The sequence below is a fragment of the Mustela putorius genome, unplaced genomic scaffold, assembly GCF_011764305.1.
Source record: "Mustela putorius furo isolate JIRA1106 unplaced genomic scaffold, ASM1176430v1.1 tig00001149_pilon_pilon_pilon, whole genome shotgun sequence".
NCBI lineage: Eukaryota > Metazoa > Chordata > Mammalia > Carnivora > Mustelidae > Mustela > Mustela putorius.
In genome coordinates this window covers 1,069,221-1,090,241 of record NW_025421595.1, presented here as the reverse complement: position 1 = coordinate 1,090,241, position 21,021 = coordinate 1,069,221, and the positions used below count along the sequence as shown (strand labels likewise).

The 21,021-nt window shown below is 40.1% G+C and overlaps 1 protein-coding gene across 6 annotated transcripts in view; it reads right to left on the bottom strand.

Annotated features, from left to right (window-relative positions):
* The window catches only part of LOC123394027 (probable ubiquitin carboxyl-terminal hydrolase FAF-X), a 156,075-nt gene that overhangs the window by 125,874 nt on the left and 9,180 nt on the right, over window positions 1-21,021 (bottom strand). The window contains exon 2 of one of the 6 annotated variants that reach the window (XM_045087481.1): window positions 6,102-6,174. The exons of the other annotated variants lie outside the window; for them this stretch is intronic. The gene's annotated coding sequence lies outside the window, so the exon portion shown is untranslated. The remainder of the gene's footprint in view (window positions 1-6,101; window positions 6,175-21,021) is intronic. 6 annotated transcript variants of the gene reach the window in all.

Here is a 21,021-nt window from a genome sequence, read left to right as displayed (position 1 = left end):
CTGTTACTAGACTAAGCAGAAACAAAACAGCAGTGCAATCTCTCTATCCTCAGGTAAAATTATCTCTCTCTCTCTCTTTCTTTCTTTTCCTGTTAACATGCTCCACTTCCAGCAATTCATCAGTACTGAGCAAATTTTCGCCACAGAATATAGCAAGTTTTAGGTTATAAACTTTATCCTGGTTTTGGTTTTATCACTCACATTCATCTCTATTTTCTCTTTCCCCCTTTGAGATTTTCCTTTTTTTCTGACAGTGTGATTATCATGTGCTTTTGTGTGATCTGTATTGGAATGTTGCTTAGATCATGATGGAGTTCTATCCTTACTGTTTTCCGTCAATGTCCTCTACTAACTACATAAAGCTACAAAATTGGGTAATTCCCCCCTTGTGAAACTTCTCTAGTGTTTTCCATGGGTTAAATATGGTAGGGCAGTAATGGCATATGACAGCATGGCATGGGTTTTTCAGTCCACTCACCAGGCACCCACTGGCAATCTAGGATGAATCTGTTAGATTTTATATGAAATGGAATTCTTTGTTGATATTTTGATTTTTCCTTAGTTGCTAAGGGCCATCACCTTTGTGGATGTTAAATCCTAGTTCTGATTGTCTTTGAATGTTGTCTCCCTAAAGCTAGACAACATGAGGTAAACTTCAGAGAAATTACAACAGGTCAATATTTTTGCTTGCTATTCTGTGGGGATAACAACAGGATGTCATGGTCATATGATTATTAGAACTAGAAAATGGGATTAATTCTCCAGCCAATGTATAACTCAACTAGCACTCTGGCCAATTCTGTGTGGCTGAGATGACGAAACTGCTCTTTTATTTAAAGCCAGAGCATACCATACCGGATGGGTTAACTACAGACTTAATGGAGATAATAGATAACCCCACTTTCTTTATGATTCGATTGGATGATGTACTCTGGATGCTCCTCATCTCCTGAGTCAAGTTTTCTCCCTCTTGCCAGCAATTCCTTTTGATAAGAATATTGTTAAGCCTAGACCTCAAACAAAGAAGGCTGCTTCTTTTTTTTTTTTTAATAATTTTTTTATTTTCAAAGAAGACTTTGTGATGGTCTTACCCCTTGGTCAGATTTATACTAGAAGCCACCTGTACTGAAGTACAATCACAAAGAAAGGCTTTATTAGCTGAGCATACAACAGCCCTCCTGGTTAAAAGAGCTTCAAAGCTCACTATGGGACTTATAGTACTTAGGCAGGACTGCGTTGCAAAAAAAGCAAAACTGTAAGCTTCCTCATTAGGACTCTGATACTTCCCAGGCATGAGATACACTCAGCCAAGAATTAAATGAGGTCTAGGAATTTCTCGAGAACTGCACCCCTACTGTCTACTATTGCTACACCATTTTAGGGTGTGAGAAATTCCTTCACATATGTTGTCTTAACATTACAGGTTAACTCCCACAAGGTATCCCAACAGGGACATTAGTAATCAAATAAAATCAAAATATCCACTGGTTTATTTGACATAATTGGTAATTGGGAATCTTATTTAAGGGATGTGATTAGAATTTTGGGCCTAATACTTGTTTTATGTTTATCCTTTTGCATGTGCTGAGGAATGTACCAATCTGGTGTCCATCATGACCACCTGGAGACATACCATGGGCCCCTCGACCAATCCCTGGATAGATTCTGCCACAGAGCCCACTGCCCCTATTTAGCAGAAAGCAGCAGAGTGGTCACTGTTCCATTCCCTAAAGGCAGGGGGAATTCTAGGGGGAGGAATAAGTAAAGGGGGAGGAATAACAAAGGGGGCTATGGGGATCAGGCTCACAGAAATCCTCAAAATGCTGAGGGGTAAGGAAATGAGATATAAGGGGACAAACCAGACCTCCTGTTCTAGGTGTCTGGAAGGGTGGGGGTGGGGGAGAAGGTGGCTAGAGGAAAGAGGGGGTGATTGTTATAATATCTACCTGTAATCAACAAAGAATAACCAGATCCTAAAAAAGAAGTAAACCATTAAAGATGTTAGTCAATAGTGCTGACCACAGAGAAGTCAAAAGGTTTAAATTCTCTGGTTAGCTTTCTATAAAAGACAAATCCTGCTCAGTGGCAACCCTGAAGGGACCCCTCTCACTCCTGACACCTTTTTCTGTATCCTTATCTATGGCGTGGCATCTGGTGGTTCAGTCTGTTGGATGTCTGTCATAATCCCAAGTACCTATGGCACCATTTGGGGTACTATAATCCTAGGGTTGGGCCCTACGTGGTACCAGGCCGAGCAGGGAGCCTGGTTCTCCCTCACCTCTGTCATTCCCCCCATTTGTGCTTTCTAACTCACTATCTCTGCCAAATATATAAATACAATATTAAAGAAGAATACTCTGTGGCTTTAATCTCTTTTGTCCACGAGATTCATTCTTCCACTCTGTGAGACAAAAACATACCTCTCCCACTTCATCATAAACCCAGTGCAGCTCTTTCCGCTCAGAGATCCTGCCCCCATGCTTTAGTACAACCAGCTTTTTGTAACAAAGATGTCTCAATAATTCTTTCTTGGCCATCGGCTTTGAACCCTGGTATCTTTGCTACATTAGACTCCACATCCAGCCTGGAATCCAACTCAAGGCTCAAACTCACAACTCTGAAATCAAGACCTGATTCAATATCAGAAGTTGGACCCTTAACTGACTGAGCTACCCAGGTGCCCCACTAATGATCATTTCAAAAAGCCAACATTTGGTTTCATCAACTTTTTTTTTTTTAAAGATCTTATTTATTTACTTGACAGAGATCACAAGTAGGCAGAGAGGCAGGCAGCGGGGGTGGAGGAGAGCAAGTTCCCTGGCAAGCAGAGAGCCTTGATGTGGTGCTCAAACCCAGGACCCCAAAATCAAGACCTGAGCCAAAGGCAGAGGTTTAACCCACTGAGCCACCCAGATGCCCCTGGTTTCACTGACTTTTATTTCTTTGCTCTCCTCTATTTTATTTACCTCAGTGCAAATCCAATTTCCTTTATTAGCTGTGGGAAAATGTTTTCTTCTCTAAATATATGAAATTAAATGATGGATTTAAGATTTTTCCTTTTCAATGTGTTTTAGCAATAAAAAAAATGATATTCTAACATCCCTGATGAATAAATAACACAAAAATACTACCAGCAAATCAAATTCAACAGCACATCATGGATTATATATCATGATCAAGTAGGATTCTTTCCCCCCAGGAATGCAAGGATATTTCAATAAAAAAACTGATTTATGAAATATGGCACATTAACAGGATGAAGGGGAAAAAACTACATCACCATCTCAATTAAGGGAGAAAAAGCAATTAAGGGAGAAAAAAATTCAGTATTCTGACATTATAAAAATACACTAAGCAAAAAGAGGAAACTATCTCAAATATAAAAGCTACATATGAAAAACCCACAGGAGGTGTGCCTGCCTGGCTCAGACCACTGGGTATCTGGCTTTGGCTCAGAAAGAGCCCTGAATTAGGCTCCCTATAAGTGAGACTCTGTTTCTTCCTCTGCCCCTCCCCACCGTTTGCAGGCTCTCTCTCTCTCTAAGAAATAAATAAATCTGAAAGAAAAAAAAAAGCCAGCAGTAAGCATCATACTGAAGCTGAAAGCTTCTCCTCAAGGATCAGAAATAAGACACAGATACCCATTTGTATGCTTTCTATTTAACACAGAACTGGAAGTCCTATCCAGAGCATTTATGCAAAATAAATAAATAAATAAATAAATAAATGACATCCAAATCAGAAAGACACCAGAAAAAAGAAGTCTGTTGGAGATGTGTTGCATTTACAAGTAGAAAACTCTAACAATTCAAAAAAAAAATGTTTAAAAATATTATTTAGGGCACCTAGGTGGCTTAGTTGGTTAAGCGATTGCCTCCTGCTAATCAGTGATTTCAGTAAGGTAACAACAAGTAAAATCAACACCAAAACAAAAAACAAAAAACAAAAAAACTCAAAAAAACAAAGAACAAACAAAACCCAATAGCATCCTTAACACTAACAACAAATGATCCAAAAAAGAAATTGAGAAAACAACTCCTTTCAAAGTAGCATAATCAAGAATAAAAGACTTAGGAACAGTTAACTAAAGAGGTAAGATATTCGGTACACTGAAAACTACAAAATATTTCTGAAAGGAATTAGAAGATATAAATAAATGAAAAGATATCGCATATTACAGACTAAAAAACTTACTACTGGGAACATGTCAATATTGCCCAAAGCAATCTACACAACTGATGTCAATCCCTGGTATCTCGACAACATTTTTTGGGCATATATATACCATTCCTAAAATTCACACGGAGTCTCAAGCAACAACCAAATAGTTAAAAGAATCTTGAAACAGAGCAGTGTTGGAGATGTCAAACTTTCTGATTCAAAACTCTGCAAACCTCTGCAAACCACAGTCACAGTACTGTGGTTCTTATATATAAAGACAGACCTGTAAGACTAATGGAAAGAAGAGAATGAAGAAATGAATGCTCAAAAGATAGAAATAAATGCTCAAATGAATATCAACAGGATCTCATTTCTCAATGAGAAAATGTAATTTTCTTTATCAACAGTGCTGGCTAAAAAGAATGAAGAATGAAATTGGACGCTTCATTATACCACAACCGGAAATTAATGAAAAATGGGTTAAAGATCTACCTGTGAAAACCCAAAACTACAAAAATCTCAGGACAGGAGTGCCTGCCTGGCTCAGTGGGAAAAGCATACAATCTTTTAATCTCAGAGTTTTAAATCGAGCCCCAAGTTGGATGTAGACAATGATTTTTTTTTAACGTTTTACTTATTTATTTGTCAGAGAGAGAGCACGAGCAGGGGGAACAGCTGGCAGAGGGAGAAGCAGGCTCCTGGCGAGCAAGGAGCTTGATAGGGGACTCTATCCCAGGACCCTGGGATCATGACCTGAGCCAAAGGCAGAGGCTTAAACAACTGAGCCAGCCACCCAGGCATCCTGGATGTAGAGATTACTTAAAAAATAAGTAAATGAATAAATGAACAGGTTTTTAAAAAAATTAAAAATCTCAGGGCAAAAACACAGAAGAAAATTCTTAAGACATCAAAAGTGGCAAGGATTTCTTGGATAAAACACCAAGAACACCAACAACAAAGCAAAAACAGACAAACTAGACTGTCCCCAAATCAGAAGCTGCTCTGCATCAAAAGATACAAATCTGCAGTTCATATGGCAATTTGCAGAACTGAACAAAAATATGCAAATCATGTATTTGATAAAGGGTCAATATCTAGAATATAAAAAGTTTCTGCAACTCAATGACAAAAAAAATCTAAATAACTTGATTTCAAAATGGACAATGGATTTGAATAAACATTCTCCAAAGATGATATACAAATGAACAAGCATATAAAAAGATATCCAACACCACAAATCATTGGAGAAATGACAATCAAAATCACAATACCCCTTAGGATGGCCACCATCAAAAACCAAAAAAAAACAGAAAATAATAAGGATCAGCCACAACATGAAAAACTGGAACCTCACTGCTCATGGGAATGCAAAATGGTGTACAACTATGGGAAAAGAATATTTTAGGGATGCCTGAGTGGCTTGGTCGGTTAAGTGTCTGCCTTTGGCTCAAATCATGATCCCAGAGTCCCCCCCCCTCCGCCCCCCCCCGCCCATGCCCAGCAGGGAGACTGCTTCTCCCATCTTCCTGTGGCTTCCCCTGCCTGTGCGAGCATCTCTCACAAATAAATAAAATTTTAAAAAAGAAAAAAGGGGGAAAAGAATATTTTATTTACTCAAAATAATATTAAAACCAGAATTACCATTCAATTCAGCAATCCCACTTCTGAGTATATCCAAAAGAAATGAAAGCAGGGTCTCAAGGAAGTATATGCACAACCATGTTCCCTGAAACAGTATTCCCAAAGGCAAAAATGCAGCAGCAAGTATTTGACAAATGAATGGATAAACATGGTGTGGTATACAAATACAAGAGCATATGAGTCAGCCTTAGGATGAATAAGGGACTGGTGGGGCTAGGCAGGAAGCTACGGGATCAGACTCACAGAAAGCCCAAAAATGTGGAGGTAGGTGTACAACAACTGAAGATAAGGGAACATACCAGACCATCCTGTCCTAGTGTCAGAGGCAGGGTTTTGTTATAAGTCACTTGTCTTCCAAAGAATTAACAGAGCCTAGAAAGGAAGCAAGCCATTAAAGGGGTTATCACTAGTCCCTACTAAATTGCTGCTACCCGTAGAGACGTTAAAAGGACTTAAATACCCTGGTTAGTAAGAGACCAACCCCAGAAGCCCTCAGTGACAATCATGATTGGGACACCTCTCATTCCTGACACCTTTTTCTGTATACTGGCTTAATAAAACTCTATGGCTTTACTCACTCTCCTTTGTCTGTGAGAGTCAAGACTCATTCTTTTATACCCTTAGACAAGAACCTTGCTCTCCTGCTTCAAAAACATAATTCTGACACATTACAAATTGAAGAACCTCGAAGCACATTATGTCAAATAAAATATGCCTCTTACAAAAGGACAAATACTTTTATGATTCAATTCATATGATATCCTTAAAGTAATCAAATCTAGAGAGACAGAAGTACAAGAGTAGCAGCAAAGAGCTGGGAAGTAGGGGGGCAATGGTGATGGATTCAATCTGATTAGATAGTTTCAATTTTGTAAGATCAATAAAGTTCTGGAGAAGAATGGTGACATGGCTGTATAACAAAGTTGAGTATACTTAGTACCAGTCAACTACATACTTGTCAACTATATACTTAAAAACAGGAAAATGTTAAAATTTTATGTTGTATGTGTTTTACAATTTAATAAACACATGCATAATATGTACTCAGTAGATGGGCAAGGATAAAAAACTCAAAGCTATTTACCTCACTGTTTTCACAAACCACTATTTTCAAAAAGACCAAGTTTGAAATAGTAAACTTTAATAGCAACTATGAACCATTCTGCAATTAATATTATAACAAGTAGAAATAGAAATAGAAAATAGAAGTCACAGTGACTTAAAATGTTTAAGTGCATATAATAAAGCTTACTCTCACTACAGTTCAATAAGCATTCTAAATCTTATGCAAAATGAGGTAAAGTACAAAAATACTTGTAAATTAACAGTATATTTAAATTTTAATAACAGCATTTAAATTAAAACTTTGAATTGTTACAATTTATTTGATAAGTCTGAAAGTGCATCTGTTAACATACCACTGTCTGGAAAAGTATATTATATAAAGCAGCAGTTCATTCTTTTCCTTGCCATAGGACAAGATGAAACTAATCCGGTATTTATTGGGTTGACATATTTCTATGTTCATGAAGAAACAGAACTAAAATGAAAACCTTTGCAAAGTACAGTTTATAAAGAATAATACATGTAATGATTTTTCAAAATATTTATGATAAAACTGGGTGCTAATCCTAAACAATTACCCAATAAGTGATCTCCCAAGGTTTTTTTTCCTTCATAAGAAAAAAAATTCGTGAGAATATTATTTTCAGGAGAATAAACCTGCCCTAAACTTTAAAGTAACTTTTTTTTTTACTTCTTCATGTTGCTGTGAAGTATGCTCCTCAAGATATTTTGGAGGCTTCTGCTTATTTCTTTAAGCCTCAAAGAAAATGTGGCCTTTCTGAAGAGGTCACTTTGACTTCATTCTTTCTACAACTGACTTTTGTAGACCTATGAACTTCCCTTTTTTGCTATGTATGTGACTACTACTTGATCTAGTAAAACCTAAGCTCCATAATGACTGTGGCCTTATAGTTTTGTTCATCAGTGAATTCCAAGACATCCAAAAAATATGTCAAGTTCTCCAACCATCTAGCAAACACTAACAAAATTTGAGTAAACAAATGCCTTAGGCCAAGGTCTGCCAATCTCCACTTATCCTTTGCAACTGTTTTCATAACTCATGTTAAGAAATCCTCCACCTCAAATCCAAAATCTTTATCTGATGTAGGTGTTCAAAAACTTCCTCCAATTATTTTCACTCATTTCTTTCCTCAAGATCTAGAAATACGGCTACAATGACTATCAAAATAGAATAATGAAACATTATTATCTTTATACAGTCTACAAAATGCTTTAGGCTTCCTATCCTGGTAGCAAAATGATAGCCTTATTGTCCTAGTAAGAGAATTTTTATATATTCCTTTTGGGAATGCAAAGTGGTAGTCCACACTTTAAAAGATAATTTGGAAGTTTCTCACAGGGCTAAAAACAGGCTTACCATACAATTCAGCAATCACCCTTCTAGGCTTAGTCAAATGAAAACATATTCATACAAAAGCCTACATAAATGTTAGCAGCTTCACTCACATTTGTCAAATATTGCAAGTGACAGGTGAAAAAACTGTGGCACATTCAATGAAATATTATTCAGTGATAGAAATAAACTATCAAAGACATGGAGATCTTTACATGTTACACTGCTAAGTTAAAAGCAGCCAGTCTGAAAAAGCTATATACAGTATGATTCCAGCTATATGACATTCTAGAAAAAGCACTAAAATGTACAAACACTAAGTACTTGGGCAGTGGGTAAGAGAGATGAACAAGAGGCACACCAGGCATTTTAGAGACTAAAACTACCCTATCTGATATTATAATAACAAATACATGACATTTTGCATTTGCCATAATCCACAAAACTATACAATTCAAAAAGTGAACCCTAATGTAAACAATGGACTTTAGTCAATACTAATATATAAATATAGGTTAATTAATTATGAAAAATCTATCACCCTAATCACACTAATGTAACAGGCAACTTTGGGGTGGGGAGTACAGGAATCCTATTTTCTGTGGAAGTTTTCTGCAGATCTGAAACTGCTCTTAAAAAAGTCTATAAAAAGGGGCTCCTGGGGGGCTTAGTGGGTTAAACCTTTGCCTTCAGCTCAGGTCATGATTCCAGGGTCTGGGGATGGAGCCCCGCATCGGGCTCTCTGTTCAGCAGGGAGCCTCTTCCACCCTCTCTGCCTGCTCTCTCTGCCTACTTGGGATCTCTCTCTCTTTTAAATAAATAAAAAAATATATTATTTTAAAAAGTCTATAAAAAATGTTAAGTAATTTTTTTGCTTGGAATCTTTGAAAAATATTTGTTAGTAATTACTTTTTTCAAATGAAAAGGTAAATAACTCTGTCTATTTATTGTCTATAAATTCTAGTATTTTATAATTACATAATATAATCTATATTTATATAATTAGGAATTATAAATTACATGATTATATAATCTAAAATTGTAAGTCTATAAATTCTAAATTACACTATGGTAAATATCAAGAACACACATAAACTGAAGCTTCTTGAGATTTCGCAAAACATTTTACAGTGTGAAGAAGCCTGAAAACAGAAAGTCTGAGAAATGAAACATACAAAATAAGCTCCTTTGCTAATTATCTTACTGTGATAAAAAAAACAGAACCAAGGTAAAAATGTCATCTAAAACCATTCACTCCAAAGCTTAGAATCACTGCTTATCTCTATTCTTCATAGGAGTAAACCTAAAATTCCTCTTAATATTATATATTCCCTAGCAGATTTTTGTATCTAGGGAAAATTTATTATGGTAAAAATCTTTACCAGCATTAATATTCTTGAAACTTGTTAAAAAGTGTATTCTCAACATGGCAGCTAACACTTGCCCTGAAATGCTAAAGCAGTACTGCCAAGATATCCACATGGCAAGGAACTGATGTTGCCTGCCACAAGTCAAATAAATGAGTTTTGGTAGATGTGGGATACTTCAGCCCCAATCAAGCCCTCAGATGGGTAACTGCTACCCACTGCCGGCACCTGAATGCAGTCTCTAAATAACCCTGAACCAGAACCGAAGCTGGTCCTAGATTCCTGACATCAGAAACTCTAAGATAAATATGTTGTTTTAAGTTGCCACGTTTGGTAATATTTTGTTATACCCTGGCTCTTAGTTCAGTATTTCAGCCAGTGACAAAAAAGTCAAAATAGCATCTCTGCCTGACCACGGCAGCCTTATGAACCTTTCTCTCTTTTTAAAAAGATTTTATTTATTTGAGAGAGAGAGAGAAAGCACAAGCAGTGGGAGTGGCAGAGAAAGGGAGAAGCAGACTCTCACAGCTGAGAAAGGAGTCTGAAGCAGGACTCTGATCCCTGGATCCTGAGATCATGATGACTCATTAAGCAGACCCTTAACTGACTGAGCCACCCAGGCACTCCTGTCCTAGGAATATCAATGCTTAATTTCATTCCTCAAAACATATCTCTAAGGGCGCCTGGGTGGCTCAGGGGGTTAAGTTTCTGCCTTTGGCTCAGGTCATGATCCCCGGGTCCTGGAATGGAGTCCTGCATTGGGCTCTCTGCTCAGCAAGAGGCCTGCTTCTCTCTCTCTGTCTCCCTGCCTACTTGTGATCGCTCTCTGTCAAATAAACAAATAAAATATATATCTCTAAACATCTTTCACCCAAACTGCTAAAAATAACATTTCAGTTCTTCAGCTACCAGATTCATCTTCACCTTACCTCCAAAAAGTCACCAGAATTTCTCCCAACCTGTCTACAAGACACAGATTTCATCATGTCTCCTTTTCCCAAAAGGAAAAGGGCCCACTTTATTGTTTAAAAATTAAATGTGGGCTCCTGGGTGGCTCAGTTGTTACCCATCTGCCCCTGGCTCAGGTCATGATCTCAGGGTACTGGGATAAAGCCTCACATTGGGCTCTCTGCTCAGTGGGGAGTGTGCTTCTCCCTCACCTACTCCCCCTGCTTGTGCTGTCTTGACGTCTCTCTTGGTCAAATAAATAAACAAAAATCTAAAAAAAAAAAATTAAATGTAAGAACCTTAACATGGCACTTGAAATCCCTTACGATCTAATCTCATTCAAATTAGCTTTCTAGTCTCATCCCATAATCCCCTCCTCCTAAATAAATATTCAGGGTTTCTTCCATATTCTACTTCTAGTCTTTTTCTAAATATACCACACACTTTCATTCCTCAATCTCAAGTGTTTACTATCTCTGGAAATCCCTGACCTAAATTTGTATAGTTACCAAAATCCTACAGCTTTAAAGACCACCAAACAATACACAACCTCAAACTGAAATTATTTCTTTCACATCTACTATTTTACTTTTTACACCTCTATTTTAATATAGCTTTTACTGTCTGGCCCATTAGATGTACAGTCTTAAAGTGGAGATTAGTTATACATCTCCCTGTGACTAGCAAGGTATTCAATGAATGAAGATAATTCAATGAGGTTATATAACTTGCTCAGTAGGTGGCTGAAGGGCGAGAATTATAATCCAATCCTTAATCCTAAGGGTGATATAACATTTTATTAAGCACCACACACACTTAACCAGACCAATATGATCATTCAAAAAGAAGCTTTACCTTAGAAATCAACTTCACTCAACAGGCATCACAAAATAATCTATGAATAACAACCACAAGGATACTCTCTCAGATTGTGTAATAATAAACCAGTCAATATCAAATAATATTGTGATAAAATAATTTGCATTTTGTAATAATTCTTTAGAATCTATGTATTCATTGCCCAAGTGTTGATAAGTAAGCAAAACTGAATTATTAAAAACTACCTACTAAGCAAAAGACCATGCAAGCAGAACTGTACTTAAGAGAATACAAAAATACAAAAGATGTCAAAAAAAAAAACCAAAAACCAAGCAAACATTAAGTTCATGATAAAGTGCTATTGAAGTTCATAGAGGAAATCATTAGCAATTAGAGGTAACTGAAGATGACACAGGAATTCAAGATTATACATCACACATATGAGAAGACACTCCAAGTAAACAGAAAACACAGTCCAAAGAGAGTAACAGGAAACATCAAAGCATTCACATCAACAATTAAATTAAATGGGAGAATATTAGGTGCACCTGGGTGGCTCAGCCAGTTGGGTGACTTACCCTTGATCTCAGGATTGTGAGTTTGAGCCCCAGCATTGAGCCTATTTTTAAGAACAAGGGTTGGGGGGGGGGGGTTTGGAGGGAGGGAGGAGAACACTAAAGAACCATGGAAAAGACTGGAAGCTATGTCAAAGTAACTCCCTTCTAGTGAAATCAGTATGGTAAGAATTTTACACATACTTGGGAAGAGTAGGAAGAAAAAAGGAGGTAGGAATGAGGAATATGTGTATTGTGGCCCTATGTAGCTGGAAGGAAGCCAAAGAAGCCTCCCATGGTTCTTTTTTTACAACTAATTCTCCCACTCAGGCTTTACTGAGTATGGCTAAAATAATCCTCCAAAAACAGCAATTCACTTTCAGACACTGATATTTATGTGGCTCAGATAATACCCTTCTCATATTAGGCAAAGAATAAATCTGTGGACACTACTACTTTAGGCTTCTCTTCTAAAACTCTTTCTCCCTCTAATTTACCTGTACACAAGCTATGGGCCACAAGTCTAATAGGAGAAGTATGATCATATGGAAACTGCAGACCAAGTTATCTTAGCTTTAGTATGATAAACATTTTGGACTATATAACTTTGGGGTGGTGGATGAAGAAGAGAAGATACTAACTTGTATGGTTCTGTGCACTCTAAAATGTTTCGAGCAACACTGATCTCTAACTACCAGATACCTGCCAGTACATACCAACTTGCCCCTAAATCATTAGCTCGAAAAATGTCAGACATTTTTAGATGTTTCTGACATTGCTGAATGTCTGATAGGATAGCAAAATCACCCAAAACTGAGAACTACTAATACAAACTCTGATACTGAATTACATAAAATTTTCAAGTCATCATGTATTACTTGTGACTGTTTAACTAATTTACATAAACAGAAAAATAATATAATAAACACAATACATCTCTGAAAATGGCAGATTAAAAAAAGTACCTAATCTGCAAGTAAGAACAGCCTCCTCAGAAAAGTCAGGAGGAAGACAGTTTTTTAGAAGACTTACTTAGGGGCACCTGAGTAGTTCAGTCAGTCAAGTGTCTGACTGTTGATTTTGGCTCACTCAGGTCATCATCTCAGGGTCCTGGGATCTGACCCCTGAGAAGGGTTCCATGCTTGAGGACTCTCTCCTGTCTCTCTGCCCCTCCCCCTGCTTTCTCGCCTGTTCTCATTAAAATAAATCTTAAAAGAAAAAAGATAAAATAAAAAGACAAATTAAAAGAGCCTGAGCCACCTGACAGTTATACTTAAACCATCTAGTAACCTCAGTCATTGAAGATGAAAAGTAACTGACTTTTCTTTTTTTAAAAACAGGGGGTTAAGGAGGGGTTGTGGTTGAGTTTCTTTGAAACTAAAGTTGCAAAGCTGTAAGCCTAGTATGCAGAAAGTTAAAATAGATAGAGGATATGAGGGGTGTTTCTGGATGTATGTGTGATTTTTTAAGCATTTTTTAAGTCATTTTTTTAGCTACCCAGGTGCCCGTATGTGTGCATTTTAATTTTTTTTTAAAAGATTTTATTTATTTATTTGACAGACAGAGATCACAAGTAGGCAGAGAGGCAGGCAGAGAGAGAGAGAGAGAGGAGGAAGCAGGCTCCTTGCTGAGCAGAGAGCCCGATGCCGGACTCGATCCCAGGACCCTGAGATTATGACCTAAGCCGAAGGCAGCGGCTTAACCCACTGAGCCACCCAGGCGCCCTAATGATGCCAGTTTTGAGCAGTATTGGGGGGACAGGTAAAAAGTATGTGACACAGAAATCAGGATCATGAAAGCAATGTCTCCCAAGTAGAATGAAGAAATGACACACAGCAGAGTTCTAGCAGAACAGTAAGTAAAGACGAACATTCGAAAACACTTATTATTAAACTGAAATGTACTGAAACTAATGAAAACTTTGACTCAACATTCTAATACTTATCAGCTCAAAATGTTCATCACAGCATGTTAATAACAAAAATTGTTGACAATCTAAAAGGGACACCAAGGGAAAGATTAATTTATAATACACAGGATGAAGGTCTGAAATTACATCTTATTTTAAACAATGAACCCAAAAAGGTGGTAGAAAAACCTTCATATGATTGCTTCCACATGGTGGTATCATGGGGGATAAAATGTTTGTACAAGTGTTCTGCCTTCTCTATGGTCTCCAAACTTTCCTGCCCCACATAAATATGCGTTAAGTTTCAAATACGAAACTAAACACCCACTGACACAAATGTACATATATGCCCAAGTGTATGCCACACACACACACACACAAATGAAGGTATGTACATGAAAAGTTCTGCATCAAATGATAAACCATAACTTAATATCCACTTATCCCTAGACACCAAAGTAGTTATTATTTAGTTTAACTATGCCCTTTCCATTTTTGTCTCCTTTGAACATGAATGTCCCACATCTCACGATGTCCTGCTTCGAAAATGGTGCAATGTATCTCACAGAATGAGCTTCGAAAGGTTTTGGGGGAGGTAATCGGTAAATCTGTAAATCAACGGATTCATACAATTGTTTTTATTCCTATTGTTGCCCATTGCCTGCTACACTACCTAGTATATGTAAACTTACAAATAAACACAAAAGTTTAGGGGCACCTGGGTGGCTCAGGGGTTGGGCCTCTGCTTTTGGCTCAGGTCATGTTCTTGTGGTCCTGGGATCAGCCCTGCTTCAGGCTCTCTGCTCAGTGGGGAGCCTATTTACCCCCCTACCCCTGCCTGCATGTAATCTCTGTCATAAATAACAATCTTTAAATCTTTAAAAATCTTTAAAAAACAAACAAAGAAAAAAACTACAAACACCAAAGTTTAAGAAAAATTAGAGAAATTCAGTATTTAATCTTAAAGAAATGTGGGGTTCACTGGAAACAGTATAGGCTAATGGTTTTCCAAGTCCATCTGAAGACATGACCTGCAAATTCTCAAGGGTCTTCTCCAGGTTTAGATCATCTGTTGTCTGAAGAGACCAACAATCTGTTTTAAACCAGCTTTCCAGGTGATTTTTCTTAATGTTCAAATTTTAAGTATCACTCATCTAGGTTTGTTTTTTTTTTTTTAAGATTTTATTTATTTAACAGAGATCACATGTAGGCAGAGAGAGAGAGAAGCACGTTCCCCGCTGAGCAGAGAGTAAAATGATGCCTGATTCAATCCCAGGACCCTGAGATCATGACCTGAGTTGAAGGCAGAGGCTTAATCCTCTGAGCCACCCAGGCATCCTACTCGTCTAGGTTCTTAAAGCACTATTTAAAGACTCAGTGGAGCACCTGGATGGTGCAGGTGGTTAAGTGACTGCCTTCAGGTCAGGTCAAGATCCCAGGGTCCTTGGACTGAGCTCAAGTAGTCTCCCTCCTTCTCCCTTTCCCTTTGTGTCTTCCCCACTCAAGCACTCCCTTTTGTCAAATAAAATCACTGATAAAATAAAATAACTCACATTATCTGAGAGACAAAATTCTGTGTAAGCAGAACATGGTTCTTATATCATATAGTAAATTCTGAGAGTCAAACCAAAAATAGACAATTTAGAAGCTCAAAGAAATAGCTACCTAAGGAAAATGACCAGAAAAAGAGGAAGGTGGTCAATGTCACCAGTGTTAGTGACCATCAGCAAAAACAATGTTAAATGAAATAAATCAGCAGAAACAAAATGGGCATATGATATAGAAAAACAGAGATCCCGTTCCCTTTTTCTTTTTAAATTATCTTCTCATTCCTTTACATGCTGATAGAAAATGAAATCTAATCCTCAAAGTACCAGCTCAGAACCATACAAAGTAAAATGACTTCTTTAAACTTGGGTTTCCAGTATGTTTAAAAAGGATAAACTGAAGTACCATTAAGTAATGCACAAGCAGTTCCAGATCCCACCAAACAGGTCTAGATTTTGGAAAGTAAGTCAAATAACATGCAGGACCTCTCTATGTCTCTGACTTTGCCAAGTTTAGCAGGGAGAGAATTAATAAATGTGAAATAACTCACAGAAAATATTTTTTAAAAGATCTTATTTATTTGTTTGACAGAGAGAGATATAGTGTGGGAGGGAACACAAGCAGGGTAAATGGGAGAGGGAGAAGCAGATTTCCCACTGAGCTCAGGGAGCTCAACATGGGGCTTGATTCCAGGACCCCGGGATCATGACTTAGGTTGAAGGCAGATGTCTAATGACTGAGCCATTCAGGTGCCCCTCAACAGAGAACTTTTTAAGAGGAATAAAAAAGCAACAGAATTCAAAAAGTTAACTTGTTAGATATGACATTATGATGGCAATTTCATGAAAAAGGTAATTCAAGACTGTACTGCTTTGGTTGCCTTTCACCTCTCTGACATCATTTTTTCATCTTAAAATGATTAACAGTGAGGTTAAACTACTCCAGGTAATGAATACTATCAGTAATACTGTAAAAATAGGGTAAATCATGTAGGAAATGATGAACTGTTGATATTCAATAATAACTACCTAAATGCTGACACTTTCCAGTGCTAGGACTACCAGTGACTTAGAAATCTTAATTCTGACTGTTGGGTTGGTGGCTCCGGAATAAGGAGGAACAACAGAAAAGACTGCCAGGGCTGCCAGCTTCCAGCCCCCTCCCTCGACTTCCTCAACCCTTGACTCTCCTGCCAAAAGGATGTATGCCCAGGTCACGGCTCCATAGGTAACCTGATACCTGTGCAGGAAACAGAAGAATCAGGACCACCCACCCCACACCCTCTGATCACCAAACACCCTACCATATATGGATGTGAGCCCATGCCCTGCCTTGGCTCAATAAAAGAACCCCACCAACTCCCTCCCAGTGCAGGTTCCCCATCTCCGCTTTCCAGAGAGGTGGAACCTCGCCCTAGGGTGCCCACCTCCCAGGGCTTCCTGGCTCCCCTTCTCCTGAGCCCTGAAACTATGTGGAGAGTGTTTTTAATAAATCTTTCCCTGTGCCTACCTTGCCTGGTGTTGTGTTTATCTCGCCTATAAAAACCTTACATTTGGTGCCGAAACCAGGAAGGAGATTGAGCCCCTACCCTGGTGGGGAAGCTCTCTCCTCTTCCTAGGCGGACCTGGACCTAAAGCATTTAGGACATTTTCTCCTCTTCCTCTCCTCTTCCTAGGCGGATCTGGACCTGGATCTGCCTTTCCAAATGCCACTTCTGAAGCCATGTCGAGTTTTCCCTGATACCGCGCCTCCCTCCGGAAAGCCCTGCCCTAATTGTGGCGGCGTTAGGGTGGACCCCGCAGGTCACCAGGTGACCTCCGTGATTCCCAGAGGCTGGGAGAAGTCCTAACTTCTATGGCAGTTGACACAGTTTTTCTGCAACCCAGTGGTGGACAAGGGGACGCCTTCCTCCAGACCTCGGGTTGCCTGGCAACGAATCATGGGGACCTTCCAATCCAAATTCAACCCTAAAACTCCCTGGGGTGTTTTAGGCCTGTTGGCCAATCTTAAATCAGTCCCAATGGCCTCTGAAAGGCACATTTAATTATCAGATTCTCATGGACCTAAATAATCTTGGCAGACACCAAGGCAGATCGGCCAAGGTCCCTTATTTTCAGGATTTCTGAACCGGTGCCCTCTCTCTCCCTCCTCACTCCTATCCCAACTCCTGACAAAGTTATCTGCAGTAAATGTGGAACTTCAATCAAAGTTTACTGAAAGTCAAATAAGCTCGTGTTATTGTTAAAATCTGTTAGCAAAGAAATGACTAAACTGATGGCGAATTGTCTGTCTCAGAGTTTTAATGGGTAATTGCTGAGATAGCTTTCAAAGTCTTTGGTAACCTGAAAGTTTAAAGTTTTGCTCGGATGACAAATGGAATTAAATTTGTTGGACATTTAGGTCTTTTTCAAAGAGGATAAAATGCCAAGTCATTGATTACTGAACATAGGTTTGTGCTTTTGACTTAGAACAAAGAAAAGAAGACTATTTAAATCTGTTAGTAAGCACAGTTTGTGCTTAACTGATTCATAAATTGACATCTAAAGAATTCTATTATAACCATTCACAACTGACTAATAACTGACCAGAGGTTAATGAGTAAAGGTATTCCTAAGAGTACAAAATCCTGCTAACCGTAAGACTGATGGAAATGAAGGAAGCAACTCTGTATGTAGGAAAGTAGAAGATATGTAAGAAAGATTTAAGGAATGGGAGTACATTTTGTTGAAAGTAAAAGGATGTAATTTTGTCCTAAATGAGATGGTTGTTTGGAAGGAAATGACTTGAGACAAAACCTGAGAAGTTGTAGAAGGTCTGTGAAGGGAGATCATTTAGGCACCCAATGAAAACCGGGCGATGTTTCTTAACCAACTTACCGAGGTGCTGACTTAATACACTCGCCTAGACCCGGCATCTCCAGCAAGAGTAACTGTTTCAAGCTACCCACTTTATTTCTCAGTCAGCTGCTGACATTCGGAAAAAATTAAAGAAAGTGGAAGAGGGCCCTCAAACTCCCATTTCTGATCTGGTCAAAATGCCATTTAAAGTCTTTTAACTCCCGAGAGGAGGCAGCAGAAATTAAGCGCCAAGCCAGACTCCCCAAAAGAAGGTCCAACTGCAGACGCAAGCCCTGGTAGCAGCCCCGAGGCCGGCAGGTTCTGGGGTCAACAGAAGGGAGCACTTAACCGTGCCCCTCTGGGGGCCTGTTTCAAGTGTGGAGACGAGGGACACTAGGCCCATCAATGTCCCAATCCAAAAGCACCTACTAGGCTGTGCCCTCAATGCTGCATGATGGGCCACTGGAAATTGGACTGCCCCAGCCTTGGGGGATTCCTGGAACCTCCATGCGTGGGAGACCCCGAGATGGTAAGTCCTGCCATCCAACTTCTCAGATTGGAGGATGACTGACGGAGCCCAGACTTGGACACCCCTCTCACCCATGCCAAGCCCAGGGTCACACTCCAGGTAGTGAGTAAGTCCATTTCCTTTCTGTTGGACATGGAGGCTACCTATTCTGTCCTGCCTTTACTTGGGTCCTACTCGTCCCTCCCCAGTTGCAGTTATGAGAACTGATGGTACTTCCTCCACTCCAAAGGCCACCCTGCCCCTGAGGTGCAGCCTAACCCCTGAACGGATTCCCCTTCTCATTCTCACTCCTTCCTCATTATCCCTTCCTGCCCTGTTCCCCTACTAGGCAGAGACATCCTCCACAAACTTCAGGCCACCATTCGTCTCTCTCCATCTCCCTTGACTTCTGCTCACCTCTATTCCCTTCAACTCGTCCTCTATCCCGGACTGTCTCCCCTCTGTAGACCCGCAGATATGGGACATTTCCAGACCTATAGTGGCAACCCATCGGTGAGGACTTAAGCCCATCTTCGACTGCCTCCAGCAGCAGGGTCTCCTTATCCCCATTAACTCTCCAAGGAACTAAATGTCACTGCCCAGGGATGGCAGCTCTGCCTCAGGGTCCTAGCAGCAGCCACTTCTCTGACAAAGGAGGCCCTTGAACTTACCTTAGGACAGACCATCATGGTCTTCTCCCCACATCGACTTATGGACTTAGTCACCCACAAATCCTTGGCACAATTCATTCCTTCCTGTCTCCAACTCGACCACCTGCTGTTCATAGAAAACCCCCAGGTCACACTCTCTGTCTTCCCTCACCTAAATGCTGCCACTCTCTTGCTGACACCTTCATCTCTCCTTACTCCTTCCCATTCCTGCTCTCAACTCCTGGAAGAACTTTCTCCCTCCCATCCAGGACTTTTGGACTCGGCCGCTGCCTGACCCCAACGCACACTGTTCGTGGATGGGAGCTTCCTCATAGCACCAGATGGACGGCCACACAGGGCCTATGCAGTGGTCACCCTGGACGTTGTCATAGATGCTGCCCCCCCTTCCCACTGGGATTACTTCTCAAAAGGCAGAACTGGTGGCTCTCACCAGGGCCCTTCACTTATCTGAGGGACAACTGGTCACTATTTATACTGACTCTAAATATGCTTTCCTTATTACCTACACTTACTCTGTCCTCTGGTGAGAAAGGGGATTTCTCATGACCAAGGGAACCCTCACAGTCAACAGGCCTCTTATTGCCAAACTCTTTGAGACTCTTAATTACCCTACCGAGGTGGCTACTGTCCACTGTCATGGCCATCAGGCCTCCAAGGACCCCATCTCTTTGGGGAACAATAAGGCAGACTCTTTAGCCTGACAGATGGCCTTAAACTTCTCTCCAGGCCCTCTCCCATTTCTCAACACTCCCCACAGTCCCTCATACACACGATGAGACTTGGGCCCTCAAAACATTAGGTGGCAGGTTGGGTGGCAAGAAATGGTATTATGTTCAGGACAAAAATGCCCTCCCGAACAGGCTAATCCACACCCTCACTACTGACATCCACCAGTCTCTCCACATCGGTCCAAAGGCCCTATACCAATTTCTCCAACCTCTCTTTCACCAACCCCTCCTCCAAAGTATACCAGGCCTGCAGAACCTGCTCTGCAGTCATCGCCCAGGGCGGCCTCTGCAGACCAGAACCCACCCACCAGCTCCGGAGGCATGAGCCAGGCGAGAAATGGCAACTTGACTTCACTCACATGCCTCAACACAAAATCTTCAGATACCTGCTAACTCTTGTGGACACCTTCACAGGCTGGATTGAGGCATCCCTCACAGCTAGAGAAACAGCAGATGTGGTCACCGTGGTTCTCACTGAACAGATCATCCCGAGGTTTGGACTCCCTCGAACCCTACAATCAGACAACGGAACTGCCTTCATCTCCAGCATCATACAACAGATCTCCAAGAGCTTCAACATCACCTGAAAACTCCATATCCCCTACTACCCTCAATTCTTGGGTAAGGTCAAGAGGGCCAATGGCCTCCTCAAAGGAACAACTCACCAAACGCACTCTCGAAACCGCCCCTCTTGGACAACCCTTTGCCCACCTTAGGGCCTCTCCTTGAGGCCCGCCTGCCTGCCTCTCCTCCACCCCTCCTATCTTATCTGCCCTATCTGACCCTCACCTCCTCAGGGCTCATGCAGATGCAACCATCCCCGCCCCCAACAGCCCGGGTAGAGACTTCCCCCAGGCCTTAAATCCTGGGGACCAAGTTCTCTTATGAGAACTTCACCCTAAGTCCTTACA